Source organism: Schistocerca gregaria, unplaced genomic scaffold (assembly GCF_023897955.1).
Source record: "Schistocerca gregaria isolate iqSchGreg1 unplaced genomic scaffold, iqSchGreg1.2 ptg000169l, whole genome shotgun sequence".
In the NCBI taxonomy this organism is placed as follows: domain Eukaryota; kingdom Metazoa; phylum Arthropoda; class Insecta; order Orthoptera; family Acrididae; genus Schistocerca; species Schistocerca gregaria.
The window spans coordinates 2,243,975-2,257,341 of record NW_026061724.1 but is presented as its reverse complement, the minus strand read 5'-3'; the positions used below and the strand labels follow the sequence as shown (position 1 = coordinate 2,257,341).

At 26.1% G+C, this 13,367-nt stretch overlaps 1 pseudogene; it reads right to left on the bottom strand.

The window, feature by feature from the left end:
• Nucleotides 1–1,187: 1,187 nt before the first annotated feature.
• LOC126302211 (NADH-ubiquinone oxidoreductase chain 5-like) lies at nt 1,188–2,897 on the bottom strand (annotated as a pseudogene).
• Between the last annotated feature and the right edge of the window lie 10,470 nt (nt 2,898–13,367).

Here is a 13,367-nt window from a genome sequence, read left to right as displayed (position 1 = left end):
GAGCACATCATAGTTTAATGGAATCTAATCATACTCAAGCACTACAAGGATTATTCTTCACAGTGTTATTAGGACTATACTTTACAATACTTCAAGCATATGAATATTGAGAAGCACCTTTTACCATTGCAGATGCAGTTTATGGATCAACATTCTTTGTTGCAACAGGATTCCATGGTTTACACGTAATTATTGGAACAATCTTTTTATCAACATGTCTACTTCGACACTCAATAAATCAATTTTCACCAAGACATCACTTTGGATTTGAAGCAGCAGCATGATACTGACACTTCGTAGACGTAGTATGATTATTCTTATATATCTCTATTTATTGATGAGGTAGATAATTGTTTTTCTAGTATAAATAGTACATTTGACTTCCAATCAGAAAGCTTGATATAAATCAAGAAAAACAATTCTAATTCTATCAACAAGAGTTTTCATTAGATTTATTATTCCAATAATTGTTATAATCCTGGCAACAACACTATCAAAAAAATTAATTAATGATCGAGAGAAAAGATCACCATTTGAATGTGGGTTTGATCCAAAAAGATCAGCACGAATACCATTCTCAATACGATTCTTCCTAATCGCAGTAATCTTTTTAATTTTTGATGTAGAAATTGCACTAATTCTACCAATTGTAATTATTTTTAAAACTTCAGACATTATAATCTGAACAGTATCAACAATATTTTTTATTCTAGTTCTATTAGGAGGACTATACCATGAATGAAACCAAGGAGCATTACAATGAGCAGAATAAAGGGTTGTAGTTAAATATAACATTTGGGTTGCATTCAAAAAGTATTGATATTATCAATCAACCTTAAATAGAATAAGAAGCGAAATATTGCAGTCAGTTTCGACCTGGAAGATTGGTATGTACTACCCTTATTCTTATTAATTGAAGCCAAAAAGAGGCGTATTACTGTTAATAATATAATTGAACTATAATAGTTCCAATTAAGGAAATGTAAAGCCAATATGAAAGCTGCTAACTTTTTATATTAGCGGTTAAACTCCGTTAACATTTCTAAAATTTATATAGTTTAAATAAAACATTACATTTTCACTGTAAAAATAATATATCTATATTTATAAATACTTAAAAGTAAAAATACTTCCTTAACATCTTCAGTGTCACGCTCTAATTATAAGCTATTTAAGTAAACGAAAAACAATATTACCAAAATAAATATTCAAAAAATAAAAGTTAAAAGATAAATCTTGAAATTAGAATCATATCAACCTTGAATATAACCAATTAAATAAATAAATAATCTATATAAACCTTGACCACCAAGTAATTCACCTCAACCATAATCAAATGACTTAGATGAATAATAACCTATTTTTAAAGGAATATATCTAATAAACTTAGTTGAAAGAAAAGGTATAAATCATATAGAACCAGCAAATCTAACAAAAGAAAGTATACTTAAAGAAAATAAATTATGAGAAAAATCAAAATTAGAAATAAGATAACCTAAATAAGCACCTAAAATAACAACTGTAATAGTTAAAAACTTTAAATAATAAGGTAAAGCAATCACATGAGGAACTGGAAAAATTAATCAAGATAAAAGACTACCACCAAAAACAGCAACAAACAATAGACCAATTATTCCAAATGAAATATAATAACCCTTATCATCAAAAGAAAATCTAGAATAAAAATTATTACCACCAGATATTGAATAATAAAACAAACGAAAAGAATAAGAAGCAGTTAAACCAGTAGAAAAAAAATAAAGAAAAAAAATTAAAAAATTAATTCATCTTAAACAAACCATCTCAAGAATTAAATCCTTTGAATAAAATCCCGCTAAAAAAGGTATTCCACACAAAGATAAACTAGAAACATTAAAACAAACTGAAGTTAAAGGTATGAAATTAACAATTGATCCTATAAAACGAATATCCTGAGAATCCTTCAAATTATGAATTATTGAACCTGCACATATAAATAATAATGCCTTAAATAAAGCATGAGCCAATAAATGAAAAAATGCAAGATTTGGATAACCTATAGCCAAAATTCTTATTATTAAACCAAGTTGTCTTAAAGTAGAAAGAGCAATAATCTTCTTTAAATCAAACTCAAAATTAGCGCCCAATCCAGCCATAAATATAGTTATACAACCAATTAAAAGTAAAAATCAACCACAATTATAAGTATCCAATATTGGTCTAAAACGAATTAATAAATAAACACCAGCAGTAACAAGAGTAGAAGAATGAACTAAAGCAGAAAAAGGAGTAGGAGCTGCTATAGCAGCAGGAAGTCATGAAGAGAAAGGAATCTGAGCTCTCTTAGTTATAGCTGCTAAAACAATTAATATAATAATGAGCTTTATTTCAAAAGAATTAGAAATAAAATCATAATAATAAATATAATTTCAACCACCAAAATTTAACATTCATGCAATAGAAATTAAAATAGCAACATCACCAATACGATTAGAAAGTGCAGTTAATATACCAGCACTATAAGATTTTACATTTTGATAATAAATAACTAAACAATAAGAAACTAAACCTAAACCATCTCAACCTAATAAAATTCTAATTAAATTAGGACTAATAATTAAAAAACCTATAGAAAGAATAAATATTAAAACAATAATAATAAAACGATTTATATTCTTTTCACCAGATATATAATCCTCTCTATAATAAATAACCAAAGAAGAAATATATATAACAAAAGATATAAAAATAAGAGATATTCAATCCAAAATTAAAGTTATAACAACCATAGAACCATTTAAATTGAAAAGCTCTCACTCAACAAAAACTCTATAATCAATTATTAAATAATAAATACCTAAAATAAAAATTATAGTTCTCGAAATAAACAAAGAAAAAAAACTCAAAGAACAAATAGAAAATAAATTCACGGCCTAAGATGAAAAACTTCATATCATTGATTCCACAAAACAATATTTTTAATTAAAATACTTAAGCAAACTAAACAAAGAAAAATTCACCCTTTAAACAGAGAATATTTAAAGGCAATCAATGTAAAAGTAAAAGATGATATTCACGAAAATAACCAAGAGAACAAGTATAAACACCAGAATAATAATTCCCATGCTGAGAATAAGAATATATATACAAAGTATAAACAGCTCTAAAAAAAGATAAAAAAATCAAAGCAAAGAATCTAAAAGAAGATCAAGATATAATTCTATTTAATAATCTAATTTTACCTACCAAATTTAAAGGAGGAGCAGCCATATTTGATGATCTTAAAAGAAATCATCATAAAGCCATTCTTGGCATCAAATTAATTATACCCTTGTTAATTAATAATCTTCGTCTACCTAAACGTTCATAAATAATATTAGATAAACAAAATAAACCAGAAGAACATAAACCATGACCAACCATTAGAGAAAGACAACCTACACAACCTCATCAATTCATAGTCATCAATCCACCAATAACCATTCTTATATGAGCAACAGAAGAATATGCAATTAAAGACTTTAAATCAACCTGACGAAAACAAATAAATCTTACAATAACACCCCCAGATAAACCTAAAGACAATCAAAAATAATTAAACTTTAAACCCAAATAAGAAATAACCTTTATAACACGAAAAATACCATAACCACCTAACTTTAATAAAACACCAGCAAGAATTATTCTACCTGAAATAGGGGCCTCTACATGAGCCTTAGGAAGTCATAAATGAACCAAAAACATAGGTATCTTAACTAAAAAAGCCAAAATTATAAATACATAAAACATAAAATAATAAGAACCAAAATCAACCAATAAAGGAAAATATAAAGTATTAGAAAAATCATAAACCTTAAATAAAACTAATAATAAAGGTAATCTAGCAACCAAAGTATAAAAAATTAAATAAACACCAGCCTGCAAACGCTCAGGTTGATAACCCCAACCCAAAATTAAAAGTAAAGTAGGAACTAATCTAGCCTCAAAAAAAATATAAAAAGAAAGAAGACTTAATCTAGCAAATGAACAATAAAGCATAATTATTAAAATCAAAACAATAAAAACAAAAAAATTAGAATGATATGAATTTAAATAAACTGAACCTCTAGCAGTGATTATTAAAGAACAAATCCAAAAACTAAGTAAAATTAAACTAAAAGAAAAATAATCAATACCAAAATAATATCTAATTATATTCAAATCAGCATATGAATAAACACAAATTATAAAAACAAAACCCGACAGAAACATTAAAGAATGAACCAACCATCAACAATTATTTAATAAACTAAGAGGGATCAAAAAAATAGTTATAAATAAATACTTTAACATAAAGATAAACCAAAAGAATTAAAAAAATCATTACCATGAGAACGAATTATTGAAACTAAAATAGAAAGACCTAAAGCACCCTCACAAACAGAAAAAACTAAAAAAATAACAGGAAAAAAATAATCACAATCAAACTCAATAAGAAAAACAATAACTAACATAAATAAAGAAAGAACAATATATTCTAATCTCAAAAGAACCATTAATAAATGTTTACGTTTAGAAGAAAAAACATAAACACCAGCAAAATAAATCAATAAAGAAGTAAAAATAGAGAATACAAACATTAGTTTTAATAGTTTAAAAAAAACGCCGGTCTTGTAAACCGGAAATAAGTCCAGCCCCCACTTTTAAAACTTCAGAGGTGGAAAAGCTTCCATCATCGGTCCCCAAAACCGGTATTTTAAATAAACTAACCCCTGAAATGATCAAAATAATAATTATATCATTATCAAATGTAATAAATATTAATTTTATTAAATTAAGACACCCAATATCAATAATGCTTTTTATTATCCTTCAAACCTTCCTAGTTGGATTAATAACAGGAACAATAATAGAAAGATATTGATTATCATATATTTTATTTTTAACATTTCTTGGTGGTATACTAGTATTATTTATTTACATTACAAGAATTGCATCAAACGAAATATTTCAGCCTAAATCAATCACTATAATTATTACATTAATAATGTGAGTATTTATCATATTAATATTAATTATTCTAGATATATCTATATTTATAGACTTTTTCAAAAACACCGAAACTATAAATATTGATAATTCAATCAATTATCAAGAAATAACAATATCTTTAGAAAAATTATATAATAGACCAACATTCATTATTACAATAATAATAATAATTTATTTATTTTTAGCACTACTAGCAGTTGTTAAAATCACCAATATTAATCAGGGACCTATTCGTAAAATAAGATATTAACTAATGAATAAACCCTTACGATTAAGACATCCTTTAATTAAAATTATTAATAACTCTTTAATTGACTTACCTGCCCCAACAAATATTTCATTTTGATGAAATTTTTGATCCCTATTAGGGTTATGTTTGGTAATTCAAATCGTAACTGGACTATTTTTAGCTATACATTATACATCAAATATTGAAATAGCATTCAGTAGTGTAGTACACATCTGCCGAGACGTAAATAATGGTTGAATTATCCGAACCTTACACGCAAATGGAGCATCTATATTTTTTATTTGTATTTACTTACATGTAGGCCGGGGAATTTACTATGGATCTTATATATATATATACATACCTGAATAATTGGTACAGTGATTTTATTTTTAGTTATAGCAACTGCATTTATAGGATATGTCTTACCCTGAGGCCAAATATCTTTTTGAGGTGCAACAGTAATTACTAATTTATTATCAGCAATCCCATACTTAGGAACAGATTTAGTCCAATGAGTATGAGGAGGATTCGCTGTTGATAATGCAACATTAAATCGATTCTTCACATTCCATTTTGTATTACCATTTATTATTGCTGCTATAGCAGCAATTCATTTATTTTTTCTTCACCAAACAGGATCTAATAATCCTCTTGGACTAAATGGAGATATTGAAAAAATTCCATTCCATCCATACTTTACCTTTAAGGATTCTATTACATTTGTAATAATAACATCATTATTAATTATACTATGTTTAATTAATCCTTACCTATTAGGAGATCCAGATAACTTTGTACCTGCCAACCCATTAGTAACACCAGTTCACATTCAACCAGAATGATATTTCCTATTTGCATATGCAATTCTACGATCTATCCCTAATAAGTTAGGAGGTGTTATTGCATTATTTTTATCAATTAGAATCTTAATAATTTTACCATTTTATAATAAAACACCATTCCGAGGCATTCAATTTTACCCTATTAATCAAATTTTATTCTGAATTATAGTAGTTGTTGTATGCTTACTAATGTGAATTGGTAAACGACCTGTTGAAGAACCTTATATTATAACAGGTCAAATCTTAACAATTATTTACTTCAAATATTTCTTAATTAATGTCCATGTCGCAAACGCATGAGATAAATTAATTAAGGAATAAAGTTAATTAGCTTAGGAAAAGCATATGTTTTGAAAACATAAAATTAGAAGTTTAACTCTTCCATTAAATTTTCTCAAAAAATTTCACTAAACAAATGAGATAAATAAAATCTTTAAACCAACAAAGAAAATAAAAAAATTCAAAGATAAAGGTAAAAGACTTTTTCAAGCTAAGTACATTAATTTATCATAACGGAACCGTGGTAATGTTCCATGAACCCAAATAAAACCAAAAGATATAATAGCAAGCTTAATAAAAAATATAAAAGAATAAAAATCACCGCCCAAAAAAATTAAAGCCAATAACATTCTTATGAAGACAATTCTAGTATATTCAGCTAAAAAAATTAAAGTAAAACCACCCGCACCATACTCAATATTAAATCCTGAAACTAACTCAGATTCCCCTTCAGAAAAATCAAAAGGAGTACGATTAGTTTCAGCTAAGCAAGAAGCAAAACAAGCTAAAGCTAAAGGAAAAGAAATAATAATAAATCAACAATAAAGCTGATAGTTTATAAAATCAAACATATTAAAACTACCAATTAAAATAATTAAAGACAATAAAATTAAAGCTAAACTAACTTCATAAGAAATTGTTTGAGCAACAGAACGAAGAGAACCTAATAATGAATAATTTGAATTAGAAGATCAACCAGCAATTATAACAGTATAAACACCTAATCTAGTACATATTAAAAAAAATAAAAATCCATAAGAAAAAGAACACATATAAGTTAAATAAGGAAAAATTACTCAAACGGCTAAAGAAATCATTAAATTAAAAACAGGGGAAAAATAATAAAGTAGGTAATTAGATATAATAGGAATTGGCTGCTCCTTACAAATTAACTTAATAGCATCTCTAAATGGCTGAGGAATTCCAACAAAACCTACCTTATTTGGACCCTTTCGAATCTGAATATAACCTAAAACCTTACGCTCTAATAAAGTTAAAAAGGCAACACTAATTAAAACACAAATAACCAATAAAAGAAAATTCAAAATAAATATAAATAAATCATAAAGTATCAATACTATTTGTAGAAAAAATCTACATAAATGAATTCTAAATTCAACACATTAATCTGTCAAAATAGTAAATAAATTAATATTAATCAATATAACAAAAAATATTTTAACCATATGGTCCTTTCGTACTAATATGGATTAACAATCTTAGGATAGAAACCGACCTGGCTCACGCCGGTCTGAACTCAGATCATGTAAGAATTTAAAGGTCGAACAGACCTAATCATTGGGCTCCTGCACCCAAAATTTTTCTTAATCCAACATCGAGGTCGCAATCTGCTTTGTCGATATGAGCTCTCAAAAACAATTACGCTGTTATCCCTAAGGTAACTTAATCTTATGATCATAAATTATGGATCAAAATAACAAACATAAATAAATGATATAATAATGAGGAGTTTATCTATTCTTCATGTCACCCCAACAAAACATCATCATTAAATATAGAAAGACAAACAAAAAACTATATAAAAGTAAAATGTCAAGCTCTATAGGGTCTTCTCGTCCTAAAGAAGAATTTAAGCCTTTTGACTCAAAAGTTAAATTCAAAAATTTATTAAGAGACAGTTGATTTCTCGTCAAGCCATTCATTCCAGCCACTAATTAAGAGACTAATGATTATGCTACCTTTGCACGGTCAAAATACCGCGGCTCTTTAAAAATACGCTCAGTGAGCAGGCCAGACCTCAAAATATAAACAAGAGGACATGTTTTTGATAAACAGGCGGAAATCAATTTTGCCTAGTTCCTTATAATAAGTTCACAAGGTAAAAATTTCATACAAATAAATATACTAATTCTATCATTATTACAAAAATTTTAAAATTAAATTAATAATCTTAATAAAAAACCTAAAATATTTATAAAATCAAAATAAAAAATAATGAACTAAAACGTAATCTTAAAGATAGCTGGTTTAAAGCTTACTATTATATTTCTATAAAATAAATTATAGGTTATTAACTTCAAAGCTTATCCCTTAAAGAATAAATAAGTTAATATTTTTACTTAAAAAATTAAATAAAAACAAATAACTTTAAAAAATTAAATTTTTTCTTAAGAAACTAGATATCTTGGGAAACGATTAACATCTCATTTCTATAAATAATTTAATAATAATTATGATACATTAACTATAAATTATTTATAAATCAACCCAAATCGAGACAAGTAAAATAAATACTAAAATTTTGATAAACCCTGATACAAAAGGTACAATAAATAAAATCTACTAAAAAATTTAAAATAATATTTCATAAAACACTTACATTACCAATAAACTATAATTTAAAAAATCAATTCTATAAAATATACTAAGACAGAAATACAATAAAATTATTTATATTAAATAATTAAATAAACAAAAAATAAATATAATAAAATAAATAATCAAGATATCCTGATTTGCAGAGAAAAATTTTCAGTGTAAATGAAACACTTTACTAATAAGTTACATCTTGAAACTCTTCCTAGATACACTTTCCAGTACATCTACTATGTTACGACTTATCTCATCTAAATTGAAGCTACTTTAAAATAAAATAGAATAATCAATAATGAGAGCGACGGGCGATGTGTACACATCTCAGATCCAATATCAGTTAAATTAAATAAATTAAATTACTATCAAATCCACCTTCATTAACAGTATTTCACTATCAAATCCGTTATAAACAAAAATCTATTGTAACCCACCTCCTCTTAACTATAAGCTGCACCTTGACCTGAAATATTTTATAATTATAAATCTTGAGAATTATAACTCTAAAAAGATTCTCTGATAACGGAGATATATAAACAAATAAATTAAGTAGAGTAAATCGTGTATTATCAATCATGGGGTAGGTTCCTCTGAATGGAATGAGATACCGCCAAATTCTTTGGGTTTAAAGACCTTAACTAATAGTACCCTGGTAAATATAATTAACATTTAAAATAATAGGGTATCTAATCCTAGTTTATTATTTAAATTTCACAGATTCATAAAAAGGGCCACAAATAAATTTTAACATTTCACCTTACAAATTTATATTTCAACCCTAATAATATAAACAACTGTTTTAACCAATAATATTCACTTGTATCAATCGTATAACCGCGGCTGCTGGCACGAATTATGCCGATACTAAATCAATTGCTAAATCCAAAATCACTTGATAATTAAATCAAATTACTGCAAAAAGAACATTTAGTCTAACAAAACTTACATATAATACAAAGAAAAAGTGAATAAACAAGCAAGAATAAAACTTTTAAAAATTAAAAATAAGAAAATTTTAAATCTATTAATTCAGGAAAAAATAAAAGATTCAAATATTTAAAGAAAAAAAAAAGAAAAAAACCAAAACATTAACAAAAAAAAAAAGAAACGCCCCTATGTATGACCACAACAACTTCTCTATTATATATAATTAAAGATTAATATGGAACATGTATAGGAATAAATGTATTATATTCTTTCTTATTTAATCTTTCTTTTCACTAATAAATAAAGAAAGATTAAATAATATAATAAATATATTTTATACAATTATGTAATTTAATATAATATGTTATTAATATGAATTCTTTTTTTTATATTAAGTTAACTTTCATATATATTAGTTAAATAATCTAATTATAGATAATTTACATAATTATATTATTATAATTAATATAATTATTTATATTAATTATAATATTTTATATTTAAATTAATAATTTTATTTATTATATCCAATTATAATAATATTAAATATTAAATTAGATATTATTATATATATTATATTAAAATAACCTATTTTAAGCTAAAAACATAAGTAGCTATAATCCTAGGTAAATAATTGCATTAAAATAATCAATTGATAATGGTAAGATGAACTTATAATACTTTAATTTCAATTAAATGTAATATATTAATATAAATTATTTATTATATATATATATATATAAAAAAAAAATGAGCAGGATAAATTAATCCTAATTAAACAAAATAATACATAAAAGAATTTCAAAAAAAACTTTCGATTTATATATTAAATAAATGAAGTGCCTGATTAAAGGGTTACCTTGATAGGGTAAATAAAGTAAATAAAATTACCTTCATTAAAATTACATAAGATAGAATTAAACTACCTCCTTTAGTATCAAAAACTAACGTGCATCATACACCTTAATGTAAAAAGGTAAGCTAAACAAGCTAATGGGTTCATACCCCATTTATAGAGGTATCAATCCTCTCCTTTTTAATGACCAACAACTCTACAAAACTTCTCTTCCTATCAACATTAATGATAGGAATGATCCTGTCCATTTCATCAAATTCCTGATTTGGGGTTTGAATAGGACTTGAGATCAACTTACTTTCATTTATTCCGCTCCTAACAAGAAATAAAAATGTAATAATAAATGAATCATCAATTAAATATTTTATTGTCCAAGCAATAGCATCGACAATATTATTATTTTCAATTTTGCTGATTCAAATAAAATATCCCATGGGATGGGAAACAGAATTTATCCCATCAATAATAATTAGATCTAGACTATTATTAAAGATTGGAGCTGCACCTTTCCATTTCTGATTTCCAGAAGTTATAGGAGCATCAAGATGAAATAATTGTTTAACATTAATAACATGACAAAAAATCGCCCCAATAATGGTCTTATCTTATTGTATTCAATTAAGAACATTTATTTTAACAATTATTATCTTAAGAATTATTATTGGGGCAATAGGAGGTTTAAATCAAACATCCTTACGACAACTTTTAGCATATTCATCAATCAGACATCTAGGTTGAATAATTAGATCATTAACAGTCAGAGAAAACATCTGAGAACTATACTTCATTATTTACTCACTATTAAGATTAATTATAGTTTTATTATTTAAGCAAATAAATTTATTTTTCATAAATCAAATTTATTCAGCCAGAAATATAAAAACCGAAATTAAATTCATAATATTCTTATCTTTATTATCTTTAGGTGGACTACCACCATTCCTTGGATTCTTACCAAAATGAATTGTAATACAATCATTAATAGAAAACAATATAACAACTATTATAACTATTATAGTAGTATTTACTACAATTACACTCTACTACTATATACGTATTAGATTCTCAGCTCTAATTATATCATACACAGAAAATTCGTGATCTATAAAGATAAAGTCCCAAAAATCAAGAATCATTCTTCCTATAACAGTAATAATTTCAACAATAGGATTGATTTCAACATCAACCTTAATTTCATTATACTAAGGACTTAAGTTAATCAAACTAATAACCTTCAAAGTTATAATTAAAAGAATAATCTTTTAGGCCTTAGTAAAATTTTACACCTCTAGAATTGCAGTCTAGAATCATAATTGAATATAAGACCTAAATATGATAAGAGAGAAAACATCTCATTAGTAGATTTACAGTCTACCACCTAAAATTCAGCCATCTTACTGCAAAAATGATTATTCTCAACAAACCATAAGGACATTGGTACTTTATACTTCATATTTGGAGCATGAGCAGGAATAGTAGGAACATCAATAAGAATACTTATTCGTGCTGAACTTGGCCAACCCGGATCTCTAATTGGGGATGACCAGATTTATAATGTTATTATTACAGCTCACGCATTCGTAATAATTTTCTTTATAGTAATACCTATTATAATTGGTGGATTTGGTAATTGACTTGTTCCACTAATAATTGGTGCACCAGATATAGCATTTCCACGAATAAATAATATAAGTTTTTGATTACTACCACCTTCACTAACCCTTCTTCTTACATCTTCTATAGTAGATAATGGTGCTGGTACAGGATGAACAGTTTACCCTCCTCTAGCAGGAGCTATTGCACACGGGGGTGCATCTGTAGATCTAGCTATTTTTTCACTGCACTTAGCAGGTGTATCATCTATTCTTGGTGCAGTGAATTTCATTACAACAGCAATTAATATACGATCAGAAAGTATAACTTTAGATCAAACACCTTTATTTGTATGATCTGTAGCTATTACAGCATTACTTCTCCTTCTTTCACTTCCAGTTTTAGCAGGAGCTATTACTATATTATTAACAGATCGAAATTTAAATACATCATTCTTTGACCCTACAGGAGGGGGTGACCCAATTCTATATCAACATCTATTTTGATTCTTTGGACACCCAGAAGTTTATATTTTAATTCTACCGGGGTTCGGAATTATTTCACATATTGTATGTCAAGAAAGAGGAAAAATTGAATCATTTGGAACATTAGGTATAATTTATGCTATACTATCAATTGGACTAATAGGATTTATTGTATGAGCACATCATATATTTACAGTAGGAATGGATGTTGACACACGAGCATATTTTACATCAGCAACAATAATTATTGCTGTACCTACAGGAATTAAGGTATTTAGATGATTAGCTACATTATATGGAACTAAATTCAAGTTCAATCCACCATTATTATGAGCTCTAGGATTTATTTTCCTATTTACAATTGGTGGATTAACAGGATTAGTATTAGCAAATTCATCACTTGATATTGTATTACATGATACATATTATGTAGTAGCCCACTTTCATTATGTATTATCTATAGGAGCAGTATTTGCAATTATAGGAGGTGTCATTCAATGATATCCACTATTTACAGGATTAACTATAAATAATACATGATTAAAAGTCCAATTTACAATTATATTCATTGGAGTAAATATAACATTCTTTCCTCAACACTTCCTAGGATTAGCAGGAATACCTCGACGATACTCTGACTACCCAGACGCATATACATCATGAAACGTAGTATCAAGAATTGGGTCTACAATTTCTATTGTAGGAATCATTATATTCATTGTAATTATATGAGAAAGAATGATTACAAACCGAGCAATTATATTTAGAGCTAACATAAGAAGATCAACAGAATGACTACAAAATAACCC